This window comes from Miniopterus natalensis, chromosome 11 (assembly GCF_054644295.1).
Source record: "Miniopterus natalensis isolate mMinNat1 chromosome 11, mMinNat1.hap1, whole genome shotgun sequence".
Classification (NCBI taxonomy): domain Eukaryota; kingdom Metazoa; phylum Chordata; class Mammalia; order Chiroptera; family Miniopteridae; genus Miniopterus; species Miniopterus natalensis.
The window spans coordinates 47893387-47913682 of NC_142091.1; the positions used below are offsets into that span (position 1 = coordinate 47893387).

Below are 20296 nucleotides of genomic sequence, written 5' to 3' on the forward strand. Positions count from 1 at the left end.
GGAAGTCGAATGATGACAAGGGAAGTGTTAGAAGGTTGTTTTTCAAGCTTTAAAGATTTCTTTGTAAATGATTCTGCACATTGCCGCCCTGGATACATAATGACTGTCATCCTAGTAACTATGATAGCTCCTTGGCTACTAGGCCAAATGTTGAGGCCATTTAGGGGGTAATTTCCTCATCAAACTGTTTCACCTCTGAATTTTAGAGGCCCTGGAACAAATGAGAAGTCAGGCCTTGCGTTATGCAGAGAAACATTCGTCCTGCTTTGGTGTGGCCGCAGGGCAATCGGCTCTGGCCCCTGCCAGTCTCTCCAGGTAAATCCAGTTACTCATCTTTAATGTTGTGAGAGTAGGAAATCTGGTCAGACTGATATACTGTGTTCTTAGTGGACTCACATTGATTTTTAGGGATGACTGATCATTTTACCAGATGCTCAAAAGCTTTCTGTTATGGTTGTGTTCCCTCCAAATTCAAAAATCCTAACCCTCAGTGCCTAGAATGTGACCTTATACAGAAATAGGGTCATTGCAGATATAATTGGTTAAAATGAGCTCACGCTGGGGTAGGAAGGGTTATTATAAAATGACCCTTAGCAGTATCCCTTATAAAATGAAGATGTTTGGACACAGACATACACACAGAGAGAACATCATGTGAAGATAAAGGCGGAGGTAGAGGTGTTACTTCTCAAGGAATATCAAACACTGCCAGCAAACCACCGGGAGCTGGGAGAGCAGCTGGGAACAGGTTCTCCCTCACAGCCCCAGGAAGAACCAACGCTGCTGACACCCCGATCTCACACTTCTGCCCTCCAGAACTCAGACAATAAATTCCTGTTGTTTAAGCTACTGTGTCTGCAGTACTTTGTCACGGCAGCCCTAGCAAGCTAACAAACACTCTTAAAAATTTTGTTTCAGAATCTTCTCCCGAGTTGATTTCAAAGTCCCTGACCCATGCTATGTGAAATCCACCTTTTTTTCACTTTTAATATTGGAATGGGTCTCCAATATAAGTGTGTGCATTACCCCCACACTTCTTCCTTCTCAATAATGCCTATAAGCAAAAAACAAAAACAAAAACCATGACACGGTTGAAAGGGATTGTGCTTAAATTAGAACCAGTCCCCTCTTTCTGAGAAAAATAAAAAACAAGAGGAGGGGAAGGAGAGAAGGAGAAGTAACATCTTGCTGTGCTCAATTCAGGAGATTTTTCACTGGTTCTTAGCCCAAATGGATGTGGAAAATGATGGTGGCAAAGTACTACTGCTTTCACCTGCATTGAGCATAAATGGCTCCTTTTCCTTGGATTTGTTAACATAAGAAATCATTCAAACCTGTGAAGAGTTTTTGTGAGTTTACTTGAGCCAAGCTGTTGACAATTGCCGGGAAGCCAATACCTCCACGGATTGAATAATGCTCCGGAGAAGGGCAGTTTTGCACTTTGTATTATGCATCACAATCAAAGAAGACCCAAGTGGGTTACATGAAATCCACTGGTGATAGATGAGGGAGGCGGGGGAAAGCAGAGTGAGGAAACCTCTGGGATTGGATAAAAAGTAAAATGATAGACACACACTTCTTTTACTTAGGTGGTGCAGGACAGTTAACAGTCAACAATTAGCTCAATGACAATGAGGGGATTTGTAGTCTCTGCAGAGCAGTGCCTGTGCTTTGAGGAGTCCGGTAAAAAGGAAAATTACTTTGACATTCCAAAGATATGTTATCGTAGATGCAAAAAGACAATAGACAGGCTCAGTGAAGGCAAAGATTGACCTTTGTCAGGGAAGATACCAGCCTAGGACACGACTACCCACCATAAACTGCTTTTTAGTTAAAAAGTTTTAATTTCAGACCATCCTTTGTGGTTACTTTAGGCCTCTGAGTTTGCAAAGCCACCATGCAGGCCTTCCCTAAGCTTGTCAGGTTTAGTAGGTGGCCCTTTTTCTTCCACAGATTTCAGATGCACAGAAAGGGGAGAGTCACATAGAAACCCCAAGGAACAACTGTTGCTGGCACAAGGACGACCTAAGAAAATGAAAGAAGCAGCATAAATATGAAGCAGCCCTGCTGGAGAGCGGGATCCTTTCACTGCATCCAACCCAACAGTGCCCTTCAAATAGGGGCAACCAGTACATCTAGGCTCCAGTGGGCCTTAGCCCTGGCCGGTTTGGTTCAGTGGGTAGACCATCAGCCCTTGCACCAAAGGGTCTCCAGTTTGAGTCAAGGGTTCAGTTCCAGATCAAGGGCACATACTTTGGTAGCAGGCTCACTCCCTGCTCCTGTCAGGGCGCACGCGGGAAGCAACCAATCAATGTCTTTCTCACATAGATGTTTCTCTCTCTCTTTGTCTCCAGCCTCCTCCCTCCCCTCTACTCTCAAAAAAAAAAAAAAAAAAATCACTGGAAAAAAAATAACCTCAGGTGAAGATTTAAAAAAAAAAAGAACCAGTAGACATGTCTCCCAAGACATGGGGTCCTGGCCCTTCTGTCCCAGCCCCAAACCCTATTTGCTTTGGAGTACAAGCTACTATAGACATAGGTTAATCTTGAATTTGCAGCTTGAAACCCATAGTACTTTTTCTCCTGTCTTGAGATCCTCTTGGGGCTTCCTCTTGGAACGTAGGTTGGGCTTGGGCAGTTGGTTGCAAGGGTCAGGAAGACCATTCTCTTTCCTCCTGTTGCCTAGTGTTCCCCCATGGCTGACACACAGCCTTGCTTGGTCTTTGCCAGATCTTCTGCTTTCCCTGCCTAAAGGTTAGTGGTTTTGTTACAGGTGGGAGGAGAGAAAGACATGAGGATGTGGAGGATGGGCACAGGAACTGCTAGGAAACTGGGCCTGTACATTCCTCCAAAAAGTGCCGGGTTTAGAAGATCAGAGCTGGGACCTTCGAGGAGCCAGCCAGAACTCTCCTTCCCTTAACTGGGCAACCTCTACTTCTCACTGCAGCTGCCCTGATTTAGCTTGTCATCGCCTGACCCTCAGCTGACCCATTTTCTAAAGGGTGCTGAAGGCAGAAGATGGGGAGGCTGCAGGAGATGGGGGGATTCTGAGTGCTCATCCAAGTGGAGAGCTGACCTCCATAAAGGGCACCGTCCCTTGGGCTGGATTCACTCTTTGATCCAACAAGGTCACCTTGGAGGCATACAGAATCCCCTCTCTGCCTGTTTTCCTGCCCTCTTCACTTCCCCCACAGTCCCCTGGTCTTTCAGTCTCTCTTCTCCTGCCTGGCCCCAGCTCCATTGGAGAAAGCTGTGGATCACATTCCCAGAGTCCTGAGCACCCCAAGAAGAGGCTTAGGGCTTTCAGATTCTTCAGACTGGAATATTGACAAAACAAAACTTTTCTCTTGCTAATATTGACTGCCTTTCCTAGCTCAGCTCAGATGACTTGTTATGCCAACAAAGTCTGTTTGTTTTAGACTGTCTCACAAGAAAACCCAAGCAGGAGTGAGAAGGTAAGAAAACCCTGTCCTGCCGCAGAAGCAGAGTAGAAAAGAAAATCCCCAGCCCAACTGCACACTCTAAAGTGGAGAGGGATGGACCTATGGATCTGGGTGGACACACGGCACTCCAGCGGCTGCCACTGGGCCTTCCTGGCCAGGAACATAAAGAGTTAAGGAATTGCATTTGGACAAGCACAGCAGCCTGAAACCCAAGCTCCTGAGGTCTCTTTCAGAGTCTGGGGCCTGCAAAGTGTCTATTGTCAACAAATGCCACCACCCGACCAATAGCAAGCCAGGGTATGGCTCTGAGATAAGGGCCTCTGGATGTCACCAGGCAACAGGCACAAAGAAGGCTGGATCCACCGCCAGGCAGCCGATTACACCAGCCACAGTCCCCCCTGTAGCTCACACTCCAGTGCAGCCAGGTGGGAGAGCCACTTGGCCCCAAATTCCCTCAAAATCAAATTACTTTCAGTTTCTGGATTTGGGGGGGAAAAAGGTGGTATAGAAAAGGCTTTATTTGGAAACTTCAGTACAATTCAGTTTATTGAAAAGCTGGGCTGATGGCAAAGGTGAAGATTTTCAAGTAAAAAGGAAATGTTGCTACGAACTACAGCAAGCCTCATATGCCTCTCTTCTGTTTCATGTTCTTGCAAGTCAGGAGATAGGCACAAACCTAAGATCCCTTGCCCCTGGCCCCTGACCTCATGGCTGTCCCTGGGCTAAGGGGCAGGGAGCCTTTGACAAATGTACTAAATTAGCCTCTAGGTCAGCAATTTTCAACCTTTTTTATCTCATGGCACACATAAACTAATTACTAAAATTCTGCAGCACACTAAAAATATATATATTTTTTTGCTGATCTGACCAAAAAATAGATATAATTTTTATTCGTTCGCACCAGATGGCTATTGTTGTGTTGGCCGTTGTCATTTTTTTATTTAGCAATCTAAGGGAAAAGAGGTCAGTGCCCCTCACTAAATAGTCAGGTATTGCCTGTTTTAAAAATTCTCTGGCACACTGGTTGAAAATCGCTGCTCGAGGTGAGTGTAAAGTGAAATCTAGGGATGCTTGTTTCTCCTTTCTACAAAGTACACTCTCTTCATGTCACAGTCAGAGGAGGGCGAGCCACCTCCCATGAAGAATTGAAGAAACAATTTTATTTTATCAGGCACTTATTCATCCAACATCTAGAGCTATGGCAGAGACTGAGTTAGGTGCTAGGGTTGCAATGATGAACTGGTCATTTTTCCCATGTGGGCTGAGTTTCCTCAAAGGTCCACCATCTTATCTACCCTACATGCTGAAGATTCTCATATCTACACTCCCAGCCCATCCTATACCTTCCTTCTCCTAAGCATCAGCCCAATATATCAAATAGTTTTTAAAACACCTTCTTGTTGGGTTTTTATAGGGCCAACAAACACAACATGCCCCAAGCACAAGGCTTCATCTCTCTGTCACCAAACTTGTCCCACCACATGAGCTCTTGTCTGAGTGAATACTATCTCCCTCAATGTGGGTTGAATTATGTCCCCCCAAATTCATATATTGATGTCCTCATTCCCAGTATCTTATAATGTCACCTTATTTGGAAATAGGGTTGTTACAGATGTAATTAATTAAGACGAGGTCATACTGGAATAGAGAAGGCCTATTCCAATGACTTATGTCCTTATAAAAAGGGAAAATTTGGACACAGACAGAGACATGGGAAGACTGCCATATGAAGAGACACAGGGAGTAGCCAAGGAACTCCTGAGGCTACCAGAAACTAGGAGAGAGGCCTGAAACAGATCCTCCCCAAAGCCATCAGATGGTGCACAGCACTGCCAACACTTTGGTTTCCGACTTCTGACCTCCAGAACTCTGAGACAAGTTCTATTGTTTGTGATCCTTGTTGCAGCAGCCCTAGGAAACTAACACCTCTCCACTAAGCATTGTCCAAGAAAGGAGCCAGGGAGCTTCCATCCTCGCCTCTACCCTCCACCTGTAGCCATGTCCAATAAACCACCAAACCATCCATTCCACCTGTGAGACACCTCTGCCAACAATCCATTTGTCTTCATTCCTGCTGCTACCACCTTGGAACAGGCCACCATTATTTCATAAGAATCCTTCCTAACTGCTGTCCCTGCCTTCAATAGCATCTCCTGCCTCTCTGTTCCTCAACTTGCAGCCAGAATCATCTTTCAACGTGCAAATCTGAGACACCACTTCCCTGCTTAAAACCCTCCAGAGACTTTTTCTTGCTTTTAGGATGAAGTTTAGTCTTCCTAAAGGGCTCAAAAGGCACAGGATAGCCCTGGCCGGTGTGGCTCAGTTGGTTGAGTATCGTCCCATGCACTGAGAGGTTGCTGGTTTGATTCCCAGTGAGGACACAGGCCCGGGTTGCCAGGTGATCAGTGTTACACTCTCACATCAACGTTTTTTCCCTTCTCCCTCTCTCTCTAAAGAATCAATAACTATTCTTTAAAAAAAAAAAAAAAAAAAAAAAAAAGCACAGGATAACACAGCCCCTGGTCTCCTCTGTCCCCATCTCTTGCCAATTCTATTCCCAGCAATAATGAGCTTCTTTCTCTTCCTTACATGTACGGAGTTCTAGCTGGCTGCCAACATTTACATATGTCGTTCCCTTGGTCTGGAGCACATTTCCCCACCCTCTTCATCTACCAGACTTTTACTTATCAAATTGTATTGTAACTGCCTCTTTATCTGTTAGTGTCCCACCCAGATGATTAGCTCCCAGAGGGAAGTAATCCCATCCACCTCCTTCACGGTGTGTCTGCAGTGTTTGGCTTGGTGCTTGTGACATAGTTGGTACCCAACAACCATTTGGTTATTGACTGACCAACTGACCAACTGACTGAAATACGACTCCTATCCACACTGAGCTTAGTCCTGAGAGGAGACAACCGTGCGGACAAAAAAGTTCAGAAACACAGAAATAGGTCTCAGCCTGACAGCTTGAGGCGGGAGGGGGGGCAGGGGCATTCCTCAGAGGCAATAACATTTAAGCTGGGCCTTAAAAGATGAGTAGGAATTGGCCACAGTAGAGAAGGGGCAGGATAGGGAAACTCATTTTATGCAAAGAAGATGCTATGGGTGATGGAGCAGGGTTTGTTTGACAAATGGTGGGGATATTTGGTATGCCCAGAACATGATGCACAGAAAATCAGCTGATGTGGGAGGAGGTCAGACTGTGAATCCTCCAAAGAAGTTATTTTTGCATATAAACCTCAATGAATTTTCCTGGACAGCAAAAAGCAAGTTTGTGATCCCTTTTTACAGTCAGGAAAGGGGAGAGACACAGTCCAGAAGGGCTGCTCCATTAGTCAGGATGGTCCCTGAATATACATTTGCTCCTGGGGTTGAGACTTGCTACCTTTTCAGGGCCACCAGCTTAGCATCTGCATTTCTGCTGAGGCTAAACATCTGGATAAAAACATCTGGGGCTGCACCTGCAACCCCATCCCCACCCCCGCCCCAAACCCTGACAATTCTCAAGAGAACACTGGTTGAGGGAATGAGTGGTTGTCTAATTCCGTTCCAATGTCCTACGGGGGAAGGCTTTCTCCGGTTACCCTTTATCATTCTGAAATCTCTCCAGCTCTAACTTAATTTCATTCCCTCTTGTTAGTCTTTTCAGACATAAGGAATAATTTGTCTGTATCCCCTGCATAAAATCATTGCCTATACTCAAAGGCAAGAACTTAACCACCCGTTTGCCTTCTCCAAAGAAAACAAATTTGATTCCTTAACTGTTTTCTTATCAAATCCATTCTTTCTCCAACAGCCTTAACTCCTTAAGGCCATTTTAATCTCTCTTTCCCTGAAACCTCTGGTCCAAACGCATGGTGGACTAGGACAGAAGAGGAAATGTAAAACCAAAATAATCTTTTTTAAGATAGGCAAGGATTGGCCTGACTGGGCATGGCTGCAAACTCCGAGCTGGTTATTATCACAGCTGGGGCATGTCAACAAGAGGGAGAAGGCCGTCTTGATTTGGTTTAGTATAACATGAACATTTTTAAATTCATCATTCCTAATGTTGTAAAACAGCCCTAAATGCACATTGCTTATTGTTTCCAATCCAGTGGATGTCTTGATCTATGTGGCTTGAAAGATAAGTGGCTTTCCAAAAAATCATGTTATTGGAAGTGGTTGCAATCTGGATTCAGCCTGGTTCCATTACCTAATGGGGGAAAGGCTGGGAGTTCACCCATTAAGCTGTCATGGGTGGGTCCTTGGGGAGCATGAAGACTCTAGTGAGCCTGTATGGAGTGGAGTGAATGTTGCTGGTGTCTCCCTAGAGAATCTGAACCCTGATTTAGGCACTAATGCAGATGGGTGGTTGACAATGCTTATAAGGTGATTGAACTGGAAGGCTACATATCCTGGGCCACTGGACTATCTGTGGCAGATTTGGCAGGAAGTATAATGAAGAACCTTGGGTGTGTGCATCCAATTTCCATCATGATTAAGGAATAATAGAAGACGTCTTCCTTAGTGTTCCTTGCATCTTGGGACAGAATGGAATCTCAGATGTTGTGAAGGTGGCTCTGACACCTGAGGAAGAGGCCCGTTTGAAGAAGAGTGCAGATACACTTTGGGGGATGCAGAAACAGCTGCAGTTTTAAAGTCTTCTAATGTCATACCCCCTCACTGTCTAGGCTACAGCAGGATTTTGGTTGGAGATGTGCATATTGTCCTTTTTCTGATCTCTGACTAAAACATCAGTTTCCTAAAGATAGAAATAGTAATGGCTCATAAAACTCTGCATCTGCATCCTGATGCTGGATGGTCCTTATCTTGTGTGGTCCTAAACTAGTTAGTGTGAAATAGTTCTACCTCCTGAAAGGCACCACTGCCAATGTAGCACACACTGCAGTTGCCCTTCAAACTAGATGTGTGTTCAGTGTGTTATATAACTGTGGTTTCTTTACTCAACATGCTTAGTCCAACTTTTTTTCTCCAATTAATCACATCCTGGGATCCAATGTATAAATCCAATATTGCATATCTTATGCATAACTGTTCTAAAAAACCTTATTTTGTGTACTGTATGTATCAGAATAATGTACATCGCTATATAATGTAAAATGAAAAGCTTACATATATAATGCAGCTAACTATCCTAGTGTCATACCAACTGAAATGCCAAATAAACCTTGAACAGTGGGAGGAAAAGATAGGTGAGGGGTCCATTGCAAAGCAAGAACAGTCCCTTCAGTACAGGAATGTCTGCATGGTCCAACACAATTCAAGACCAACCCAGGAGCCCAGCAGGTGTGACTCAGCTGTTGAGAGTCTACCTGTGATCCAGGAGATCAAGGTTTGACTCCCGGTCAAGGTATATGCCCAGGTTGCCAACTCGATCCCCAGCAGGGGGTGTGCAGGAGACAGCTGATCAAAGATTCCCTCATCATTGATGTTTCTATCTCTCTCTTTCCCTTCCTCTTTCTGAAATCAACAAAAATATATTTAAAAAAAAAAAGACCAACTCAGGAAAGCAGATGACATCATATTGGTTGATGGAAGGAGAGGATATCATCAATCAGAAGACCCACTGATCTTGCAGAGTGACAGCTAGTCTCAAAAACCACCCAGAGTAGATAGACATGGCCACCCAGATGACTGCTGTTGTGCATACTGTGAAGCCTGAGGAGGAGTGCAGAGAGTAAAGGGAGCCTGCCATCCCCCCACCCCTCTTGGGTCTGCAGCCTGGAGCCAGCACTGTGGTCAGAACATAGACACATGAGTCTAAGCACAGACACACGTGCAGCTCGAGCCCAAGGGCCAGTGGTGGACATTGGTAGCCAGAGCCTCGAAGTAATCTTTTGTGGTACAGGAGTGAGAGTACAAAATTCAGTACTGTTTAAGCAGCTTAATCTCAAATGTAAAAGAAATACCATACAACCCAACAGAAGCAATTGGATAACCAGGCTGCTTTCCTGGAAAGAGGAAAGGGGACATCTTGTTGACCCCATGCATGGGGTACAGGGTCAGAGACAGCCCCCAAGGAGGGAAACGGTGCCCATGCAGATTCCATCTGAGATTAGGGGACCTAGATAGCACCAGAGAAGCATTTGGAAAACTTTAAGGAAGCCATTCTCAAGTGTGCTGTGTGTGTGCATGTGTGTGTAGAGTGGGGAAGGGGGACCTGGGTAGGGGCCTCTTTTACCTGGGTCTGAGAAAAGTACGGACTTGAATTCAGGTTGGCCTGACTTCAAACCACTGGTCCTGACCACTATAAAATATTGGGAATCATACCAAACTTCTTTTTTATGACAAAGCTAAAAATTTAAGCTTTAGATAACAGATACTGATATGGGCAGACCCACGGCATTTCCCCATTCCTCCCTGTCCTATCAAATGTTCAAGCCCTGCCCTGCACCTACTCTTGACCACCTTGCCTTCTCAGTAGGTTCCACCTCCTTCATTCTTCTGCCCTTCGCTCTGCTGTGTGTGAGACAGTCCCATCACTTGGAAGTTAGGTGTGAGGCACTCTCGCTTCCCGGTAGCACAAGGCTGGAAGGGGGAGCGTATTGGGCAGATGTAGTGGAGCAAGTCAGAGTCAGGCAGAGACTGACTCTGGGGCAGGGCAGGACCTGGAAGAACAAATTGAAGATTAGGGTGATTTATGGGTTCATTTCTAGCTGTAAGTGGTAAGCTACTTCGAGGGAAAAACCATGCCTCCTATATTCCCTTATCCCTTTATGCCTTGAACAATGCCTGTCACAGTGTATGTGCATGAGCTGAATAAATGAAAAGATAAAAAGATGAATGACTGCAAGGCCCCGCCTTTGCCTGTTGAGATTGGCTCAAAATTTAGGACAAGCTTGACCTTGTTGTTAGAACCATCAGCAGATCCAGCTGTAAAGAGTAGAGAAAGTGGAGAGGAGGTGAATCTGAAATTAGATGTCTCCTCCCACACCCCAGAAGAATTTCATTGCAGGTTCCACTCCTTCAATAGTTATGACTCAACAACACCCTCATGACACCACCCTAACCCCTCAATAACAACAGTGCTGCCCAGAGGCAACTCTGCCTCCCATCAGGGCCACACAGATCCCTGAGGTTCCCTTTGAATCTCATCCCTGCTGTCACATGAGCTGCTTATGAACTGTGAAACATCCAATGGGGCGCTCTTACTTTTTGAAATATCTCCCAAGAGTGTTGCACACCAACTATAAATTCATGTGACATGGTGAAGCACTCCTGGGATCTATCAATTGCTGTTTGCAGCCACCCAAGATCCTTAGTTTCAAATAATGAGCAGCTCCCTGGGAATGCTTACCTTTGCAAAATACCGCATGCTCATTTGAGCATAAAGAGGCTCCTGATAGGAGTATCAAAATCGCCTTTGAATACCAGATAATTTATAGGTATGTTCATACCCTTCACTAAGCTCTAGGTGACAGCTTGGCATGCAATTAACAAAACAAAACAAAACAAAACCTGGCCTCCGATCTGTTAAAAAGCATACTGAATAGGCCTAGCTCACAGATGGTGGGTGACTCTTGGTGCCTTTCAGTGGAGAGTGCTCATGTGGGAGGGAGTGTCAGTGGAGAGAAGGTCGAGGAAAAGTGAAGGCAGCTGCTGCCAGCTGTGTTGGGAAAACAAGATTTAAAACCCAAGGCTGGGGTTAGGCCAGCAGGGGTCAGACCCTATAGCCGGGTGTGGGGCTGGCTAACACCTTACTCTATGAAGGCAGTTTCTCCTACAGAATGGCTGCCGTTGCTGTGCCCTTCCCCTCACCCCCTGGTCAGTGGTGCCAGCAGGCATACCTGAGGACAAACTAGCCACAAACTGCTTCCCGTGAAGCAGGACTTTAGCCAATGATCAACATTACTTTGGTTTCAAAATTCTGAACAGAATCCTAATGCTCGTTGTCCCTCCCATGTCCCTCCAGGCTTCTTTTTACATGTAGAAACTTCTGTATGCCATCTCTCTCACCCCAAGATAAGAAGATTCCACTGAAATCATATTAATAATAACAGCTAATATTGATTGTTCCCTTAAGTGTCAGAAGTTATGGAGATCTTTCTAAAACACAAAGCTGATCATACCATTTTCCCACTTCTAGCCCTTCACTGATGCTTCACCACTAGGAGCTAATGCCTAGGCTCTTCACTTACATACATGCTCCATGATCCGCCTCACCCCTGTTCTAGTTTTCCTTCCTGTCAGTCTCCCCGCCCCGTACAGCCTCTGGCCCAGCCACACCACCCACCCACCATTTCAGGAACATGCCTCCTCCTATCAGGCCCTTTCCTCCTCCTCTGCTAGGAAGGCTTTTTCTTCTTTGGCAAGTTTCTACTCAACCTTCACCATATAACTCAGAGGTCACCTTCTCTGTGGTGATCTCCCTGATTTTTCAGGAGTTTCCTTTTTCATGTTTACCATGTTCCATGTTTCATCTTCATACAGTCCCAAGCAAAGGACTGTTTCCATATATGACTCCTCCTATAGACCTTGACTCCTCAAGATAGAAGCTGGTGCCTGGCTGGCGTGGCTCAGTGTTGAGCATCAACCTATGATCCAGGCAGTCGAGGTTCAATTCCCGGTCAGGGCACATGCCCAGGTTGCCGGCTCAGTCCCCAGTGGGGGTGTGCAGGAGGCAGCCGATCAATGACTCATCATTGACGTTTCTCTCCCTTCCTCTCCTTCTCTCTGAAATCAATAAAGATATATTTTTTTAAAAAACAAAAACAAAGATAGAAACTGGTGGATCCACTTTGTAACCAGTGTGCTGGCTGTCTCCTTGTGGTGCAGCTCCAGAGTCCACATGTGCTGTTTGTGTTCACCCTGAGTTCACCTGAGTGCCCAATGCAATAGCTCTTGAGGACCTCTGATCCATCTGGGAGCAATGCAGACTGCGTGGGAGTGGTGACGGGTGACTCGCAGGGCACACCCCACCACAAACAACTGAAAACTGCTCATCAGTTGTCCCATGAACTTTCCTCCTTGGCCATGCTATAACCAGGGCCTTTTCTCTCTTCCCCTTCCCCAAAGAGTACCCCATTGTGTTGGCTTTTTCTCCTCTATTTTTATGTATGCATATATGAATGTTGCTATTTATAAGAATTGATTTTTAAAATGCAAACAGAACATAAGAGTGAAAAATAAAATTTAAGCACTGTATCTCCTTTACACCCAGTTTCACTTTCCAGAAGTGACTGCTTTCTTCACACTGTTTCTATTTTGAATTCTGATGGTTACCACCCGAACTTTCTTCTATGCTTAGATGCTTATTTTATTATTTACCCATCTTAGGCAGCATCTACCAACTCCTCAACAGGAAATATGGTGAAGTCAGCATACTTACTCCACCACCCACTTTCTTTTTCTGTTCCCTCTCTCCTTTCTTGATCTTTGTAAGCAATAGTCTTACTCTGAGTTCTTCTGATGATTACCATTAAATCATATACTTAAACCTCTATTTCTTGACCAATCAAATTTATACATATTTATACATTTGCTCTCTATTAGATGCACTTACACTGCCATTTACTTCTCCCCTTATACCATCCTATTTTTTCAACTAATCACATTTTAACACGTCAAGGTATTCATAACACTTGAATATTGTAGTACAGTCATAATTGAGTTTTCTTGGCCTATAGATTGATTTCTAAAGTAGAGAACCAATAAAAATAATTCAAACAATATGACTACATAACAATTATTCACAGTAGAACCAAATAGTGTGTCTGGGTTATAAGAGAGGGAGAGGGAGCCAACAATGGTTTGTTATCAATCTGTGAAGCCCTCTGGTTCTGGGACTGTTTTGAATTGTACATCTTTAGTCAGTTTTAAAAGTAATGGTAATTGGTCTGTTCAAGTTCTCTCTTCCTCTTCAGTCAGTGTTAGTAACAGGTACCATGCCACAAAGTCATCTTTTCTCTCTCAATTCTTGAATTTATTGCTATAGGGTTAAAGCTGCCTGTTTTGTTTTCTCTCTTTTTTACTTACTTCAGTTTCTTAAGGGTTTAGCTATTTTAAGGAATCCGCTTTCAGGTTTATTTAAGCTTTTAAATAAATGTTGTAGTTACATTTTAATAAATCAATAAATTAAAATTTAATGAACTCATTCAATTAAGATTAGCTTCAATTTTCTAGTTTCTTTTGGTTCGTTATTGCTTCACTAGCTCCTTAATACAAGTCCTTAGTTTCCCTGCTTTTCAATCTTTCTTCTCTAATCGTAAGCGTAACACTTGTAAGAGTGTTCTAGGCCATAGATTTCCCGAGGGCGGCCTTTGCTGGGTCATTGGGTTTTTTTGTTTCCCTTTTTTTATTGCTTTTTAGCAGTAAAATTTTCTTTTGATTTCCTCATTGAGCCAAAGACTATCTAGGTGCATGTTTCTTAATTCTTAAGTAAAGATTTTCTTTTATCTTTTAATAATTTATTTTTAAGGTTATTAGATTATGATAAAAAATGTGGCTCCTCAAATTGCTACTTTAAAGTGACATGTTGAAAGTTTTCTTTTTGGCTTGACAAGTGAATGCTAATGTGTTTGCTCCAAGTAAATATAACCTTCAATAAATAAGATGGGAAAACAGCATTTGTGGTTCCCAGTATTAGGCTGAATAAGTAGTAGGTGACAATTTTATGGCTCATTCAGGCAAGCAACATAGACGGCACTAATTTTCTTCTCAGTGAATGTGATGGCAGCTGATGGCAGCTCCATCCATGCTAGTTCTCAGCCAAAGGCCTTGGAGTTATCCTGGACTCCTCATACTTTTAAATAAGGCAATATGATATATTTAAAATATACTCAGAGCCCAACCACGTCATCAGGGCCACTGCCACTACCCAGGTGCAAACTGCATCCTCTTCCACCTGCAATCAGTAGGCTCTTAACAGGCCTCCCTGCTGCCACTCTCGCCCCCTACAGTTTGCTTTGAACGTAGCAGCAACGGGATCCTGTCAAAGGCAAGGAGAGCATTTCCCAGCCAAGTTTCCTTTTTCATGAGGAGGCTCTGGGTGGGGTGGCTGGCGCTCTCCTCAGCGGCTGGAACAGCAGGGAGCTCCGGATGAGTGGGCAGCCAACCCAGAGAGGAGGGGGGGCTTGCCCCGGGTGTCTGCAATAATCAAGGGACACTTGGAGGGAAGCTATTTACTGACAATCCGGCTGTGGGAGTTAAAGTCATCATGATTTGGAAAAGGAAAGGGAGGCCTTCTTGACTGCAGGCTTTCAAGGTAGGAATCCTTTATGCTACAGTCAGTTTTGCAAAATGTTCTTGCCCAGATTAGTCTTCAGGAATGAATGATTTACTTTCAATGCTTCAACATGAACTTGCCTGCATTGGTTGTTTCTTCCAGAGGGAAAATAGTGAAATGACATGTTCCTCTTAGCCAGAAGCAACTCTGTGCTTACAGTTACAGCATCGGATTACCCCAAACGTGTCGGTCTCTTAGCTGCACTTTGTAAACTAACCAACGCTGAAGCCTTTGCTCCAGCGTCCACACGAAGCGGGGGAGGCCTTCTCAGTTGGAGGACGGCCACTCTGTTTCTTTGGAAGAGCATGTTACCTGATACCGCACACCCCAGGGTGAACACAAGCGGCCTTTATCTGAGTTACCCGATCACAGTCCTATGCAACTTTCATTACTGGGTTGGCTGTAAGAGACAGGAAGGGGTTTCCAAGGAAGCCTCAGATATAACACTTTCCAGAGTCAACACCCCTCCTAGCCAGGGCACTGCCCTCCCTATCCATGCCATGTTTTACCCGAGGAACCTCACACTGGGGGTGTGTGTGTGTGTGTGTGTGTGTGTGTGTGTGTGTGTAAGAGAGAGAGAGAGGGAGGGAGGGAGAGAGGGAGAGAGAGAGAGAGGGAGAGAGAAAGAGGGAGAGGGAGAAGGGGAGGGGAGGGGAGGGGAGGGGAGGGGAGGGGAGGGGAGGGGAGGGGAGGGGAGGGGAGGGGAGAGATATCCTCCTGGGATCTATGTAGTTTGTCCTCATTTTTTATACCTCAAAAATATTTTGGAGCCCGGCCAGGCGTGGCTCAGCGGTTGAGCATCGACCTGGGATCCAGGCGATCGGGGTTCGATTCCCGGTCAGGGCACATGCCCGGGTTGCGGGCTCAATCAATGACCCTCTCATCATTGATGTTTCTATCTCTCTCTCTCCCTCTCCTTTCCTCTCTCTGAAATCAATAAAGATATGTTTTTTAAAAAAATTTTCTGGAAAGGAACTTTTCTACAGTATGTCTTGGGCCACTTCCTGTCCCCACTTCCCTGCACAAATACAGGGCTGCTTCTGGGAATAAAACAGAAATCATCTGAGAAAGCAGAGCTGAACCTTCCGGGAGCACCAACCAAGCGTCGGCAGCCTGCCTCCTCAGGGGAAGGGACACCGCGTCTCCAGTGGGAGCTTTCAGTAGGCACAGCCTGTGGACTTGCCCCGAGCTTTGGCCCATCACCCCCTTTCCAGGATTCCACAGAGACTCTGAGAGGTTATGGGAAGTCTCATGGGCCCCTCCTTAGTCCAAACCCCCACCCATCTCTGACCTGGATTCTTTCAGGGGCTTTCTAAAGGATTTCTCCACTTCAGAATCCTTTTACCCTGAAGCTAAAATAAAGTTTTCAGAGTGCATATCTGATCAGGTGACTCATATATCACAACCCCCGCCCCCCTGCTACAATCCTCCATTGTCATCCATGCTCAATGCAGACTCATGATCTGCCCCCTCCTCTCTCTTCAGCCTCATCTTGTCCACCTTCTCTTTCACCCTCTGGGCTCTAAATCAACTCTGTGGGCCACGCTTCTCTGGCACAAGGCCTCCCACCTGCTGTTACCCCTACCTCTGGAGCCACCGGGAGCCACCGAAGGCCTGACCCCGCCCATGCTTCAACTCACAGCTCCAGGTCTCCTCCTGCAGGTGAGCCTGGACTTGCTCCCAGCACTGTTACTCGCACTCAGAGGCCTATGCATGCTTCTGTCGGAGCACTTGCCACCTTTTAAAATGAGCCCTTTCATCTTTTTTTTTTTTTTTTTTTAATATATCTTTATTGATTTCAGAGAGAGGAAAGGAGAGAGGGAGAGAGAGAGATAGAAACATCAATGATGAGAGAGTCACTGATCGAGCCCGCAACCCGGGCATGTTCCCTGACCGGGAATAGAACCCCGATCACCTGGATCCTAGGTCGACGTTCAACCGCTGAGGCCTGCCCGCCCGGGCGAGCCCTTCCATCTTACGAGCATTTGGTTATCTTCTGACTTCCTTACTAATTGGGCATGGACAGGGTCTTTGTCTTACTCACCACTATATTTTGAATGCCCCACACAGTGCCCATCTAAGGGAGACACTCCATTTTCATTGTGCAAACACGACTGAACGGGAATGAATAAAAACAGCTGAGTGAGTAGCAGGCTAGGATTTAAACATCACACCATGTTCATTCATCGTCTCCATCCCCTCTTCTAACCATTGGCCTCCTAGATTTAGAGTCATTGGTTAAATGTCTTCCATACGCCTCCTTTTCTCAGGACCGATGAACATAAAATTGTCCATGTCTTTTCCAGCTGCTTGAAAAATTGCTGCTGAGGCCAAAACTTCCCTTTGCATGTTTCCCTTTTTAGACAGTTCTCAGGTGAGCTTTGAATAAGGGATGCTTTTTCCTGCTCCTACTCTTGACCCTGCATCTCACTTCCTTTCCGCTCCAGCCCTCGGGCTGAGAATATCCTTCTTTGCTCTCCTGACCTAAGACTCAGAGCTAAGGCATGTGTCACAATGGCTCTCCCCCAGGAGGCAAGGGGGCTGGGAGGCTGAGCCATTACGGAGCACAGGTGAGTGAGCGCCTGTGAGCTGGAAAATTAAGGTGCAGGTCAACAAGAGAGCCACTGTGGGGGTCCCGACTTCACTTTATGCTGAAGAAATTATGTGAGAGGTTGGGAGCGGGGGAGGGGGGAATGAATGGTGGATCCCGTCTTCAAGTTCTAGCAGTTTCCTTGAAAGCATTTAACGCTTTAAGCCATTATATTTGCAGCTGGAGCACAACCTTTTTTGCAGTCAACCTAATCAACATTTACTCAGAACCTGCCATGGTTCAGATGCTGTGACAGGCCCTGGGGACACGGGGCTGAGCAGTGCACAGGCCTTCTGGCGCGGAGGTAGAGACCGAGCCAAGCACACGGTATTAGAGAAAGGATGAGTGCTGTAGGAACAAATGATGCTCTCAAGCAGAGGGGTGAGGGTGGCGAGACACGCTGCAAAACAGAGGGACAACAACGTTGCAGTCGGCTTTTAAGGATAAAGAGAATTTCGTCAAACAAGTAAGGCAGGAAAAGGTAACTCAAACCTTGGGGAGAGCTTGAGCAAAGTGCCGAGCTGGAAGTAGAGCGTGTTTTGGAAGAATAGTGGATATTTTGTATAGCAGAAGAATTGGGTGTGTATTACTCAGAACGTGACTATATTATTTATAAACTGAGACACCTTGGAAGGTAAAGCAGCATAAACCAGGGTGAATTCTAGAAAAATTAGACCTGTGGCTACCTAGCTAGAGGGGAGGGTGGCCATGACTGGACCCTGGACTGGAATGGGAATGAGACAGGGATTGAAGGGCTTAAACCTGCTCAGGAACCAGAATTTGATCCTCAAGGGCCTTGAAATGTCATTGAAGGGTTTTAAGCAGGGTAGTGATATGATGGTCCCCATGTTGCAGAAAGGTCACCAGGGTAGCCCTATTAGGGAGAGATTCAAGGTGTGCAGAAAAGAAACTAGACAGTGAGCTTTACAAGGACAAAAATCACATCCTTTCATTTAGGATGTATGCCCAACACAGTGGCTAGCGCAGAGAAGCTTAATAAAAATTTCAAATGCAAGGCCTTCTCCCACCTGTCTTTAACACTGCAAACCCCTCCCCACCCATTATGGCCAGTACTCCCTGTCTCCCTTCTTTCCATGGCTTATCGCTCTCCGACGTGCTGCGTGTGTGCTTGTGTACTCCTTCTAGAATGCAGTCTCCACTGGGGCAGAGATTTTTATCTGTTTTGTTCACTGCCGGTTCCCTAGTGCCTGGTGCAAGGAAGACACTCGATACATATTTGTTGAAGGAGAGGAGGAAGGGGGAAGGAGAGGAGATTTGTTTGGCGTCTCTGACAACTGTGCGGGCGTGAGAGGTGAGGATCTGGAATGGGCAGTGGTGGAGATAAGGAGAGAGAACTTGAAACCAGGCTTGCTTGCCCAGGCCTTCCTCCTGGGATCATCTTGCACGGAGCCTTTTCATCTGCGCGGTTCCTTCTGTAGCTCCCTGTGCTGTGATCTGCAGCGAGTCCGGCTGGAAGGGATCCCCAGGCCCCAGGCTGTAAATCATTAACGTCTCCTCTGCCCTCTAGTTAGACTGCTCAGCCAAGGTCACCGTCATTTCCTGCACAGCCCGACTCTCAAGTGCTCATAGCTTACCTGTGAATGTTTGATGAAAGGATGGCATTTGCCCCCTTAGCAAGGGGAAAGGGACATAAGTTCATTTTCAAGCACTTTCTTTTTTCAGTCCCTGAGGCTTAGGCACCTTTTCTCTACAACTGACCAGCCCTTTCCAATGACTCTCTCCCCTCCTAGACCGGCTTTGAGGGCCCTCTGCCTGAGCTGGTGGCCTCACTTCCAGCAGGGCCCTCTTTCTCTCGGGCTCTTTCATATCTTTTATATGACTTGTTCTTTCTGTGCCTCTCCCAAACTCCAAATAAATTAGACAAGTGGTCCTTGGTATCTTCCCTTAGGATAAATTCAGCCCATGGCCAACCAGCTTCCCAAACCCCAAATAACTAAGCGTGTGAGGACTCCCAACCTGCTCAGGTCCCCATCTGGGCAAAGTGTCAGCTCCAAGGCTTCATCACAGTTCCTTCTGGGAAACTCATGGGCCATCCTTCATGTCAACAAAACCCCTGGCGACCTGCCCAGGCCTGCCTGGACGTGCTGGGGATGGTGCGGTGGTAACAGATCAGGCTTCTCTGTCACAACCACATTCCACACTGTGCTGGCACTGGGTGGGGACAGAGAAGTGGACCGGGGGGGCGTCGTGATTAGAATCTAACACTTCAGGTCCTGCCATCTGGAAAGGGCAGCTGATAGGGCTACATGGAGACTGAGGACATCTGAGGATAACAGTCAGCAGACCTAATGGGGCAGATGTAAGGATCAGGGTAGAATTCTAAGGCAGGTTAGTCACCAACAGTGAGACAGAAGTTAAGACATGAATGTAGACCCTGTGGTAGAATCCAAGAGCCTGCAGAGGAATTAAAAGTGAAGAAGACGGATATAAACATATATGCACATTTCTAAGAGTAATGTTCCTGTTGGGAAACGGGATCCACAAGCAAAGGCCAAAACTGTGCTGGTAAAAATGCACAAAAGAGCACAAGGAAGAAGTGGTTATTTTAGTCCTCGGTCCAGCAGCTGGCATCCCCTCTCACTCCATTTTCAGGAAAGTATTCAGTTCAGTTTCTGCTTAGGACCTGTGCTTAGAGGTGCCCAGATATTTTCCAAGGTCCAACTTTCCATTGGAATTGATTCTGGTAGCTGGAGTTCGTGGTTCATTCATTCACAAGCTCTCATTGAGTCCATTGGCAGGTCCTGAGTTGGTCCTAAGATACTCATGTGGACAAACACAGTCCCTGCCTTCAGAAAGCTCCCAGTCCAGTGGCAGGGTACCTAGAGGGTAGGAAATTAGAACTCATCGTGATCATATTATAATAGGGGCATGCCCAGGGGGCTATGGGAGCACATCTTCGGTTCAGCCCCCTGACAGATTAGTGCATAAACAATTTTTCAAGTAGTGCTCCCAGGAGAAACCAGAAAGAGATTGGGAAAGCAGGACAAGGTAGGAGGAGAGGCCCAACAAGGGTGAG

At 45.9% G+C, this 20296-nt stretch overlaps 1 pseudogene; it reads left to right on the plus strand.

The window, feature by feature from the left end:
* Window positions 1–7375: 7375 nt before the first annotated feature.
* LOC107523755 (L-lactate dehydrogenase A chain pseudogene) lies at window positions 7376–8123 on the plus strand (annotated as a pseudogene).
* Window positions 8124–20296: the final 12173 nt, after the last annotated feature.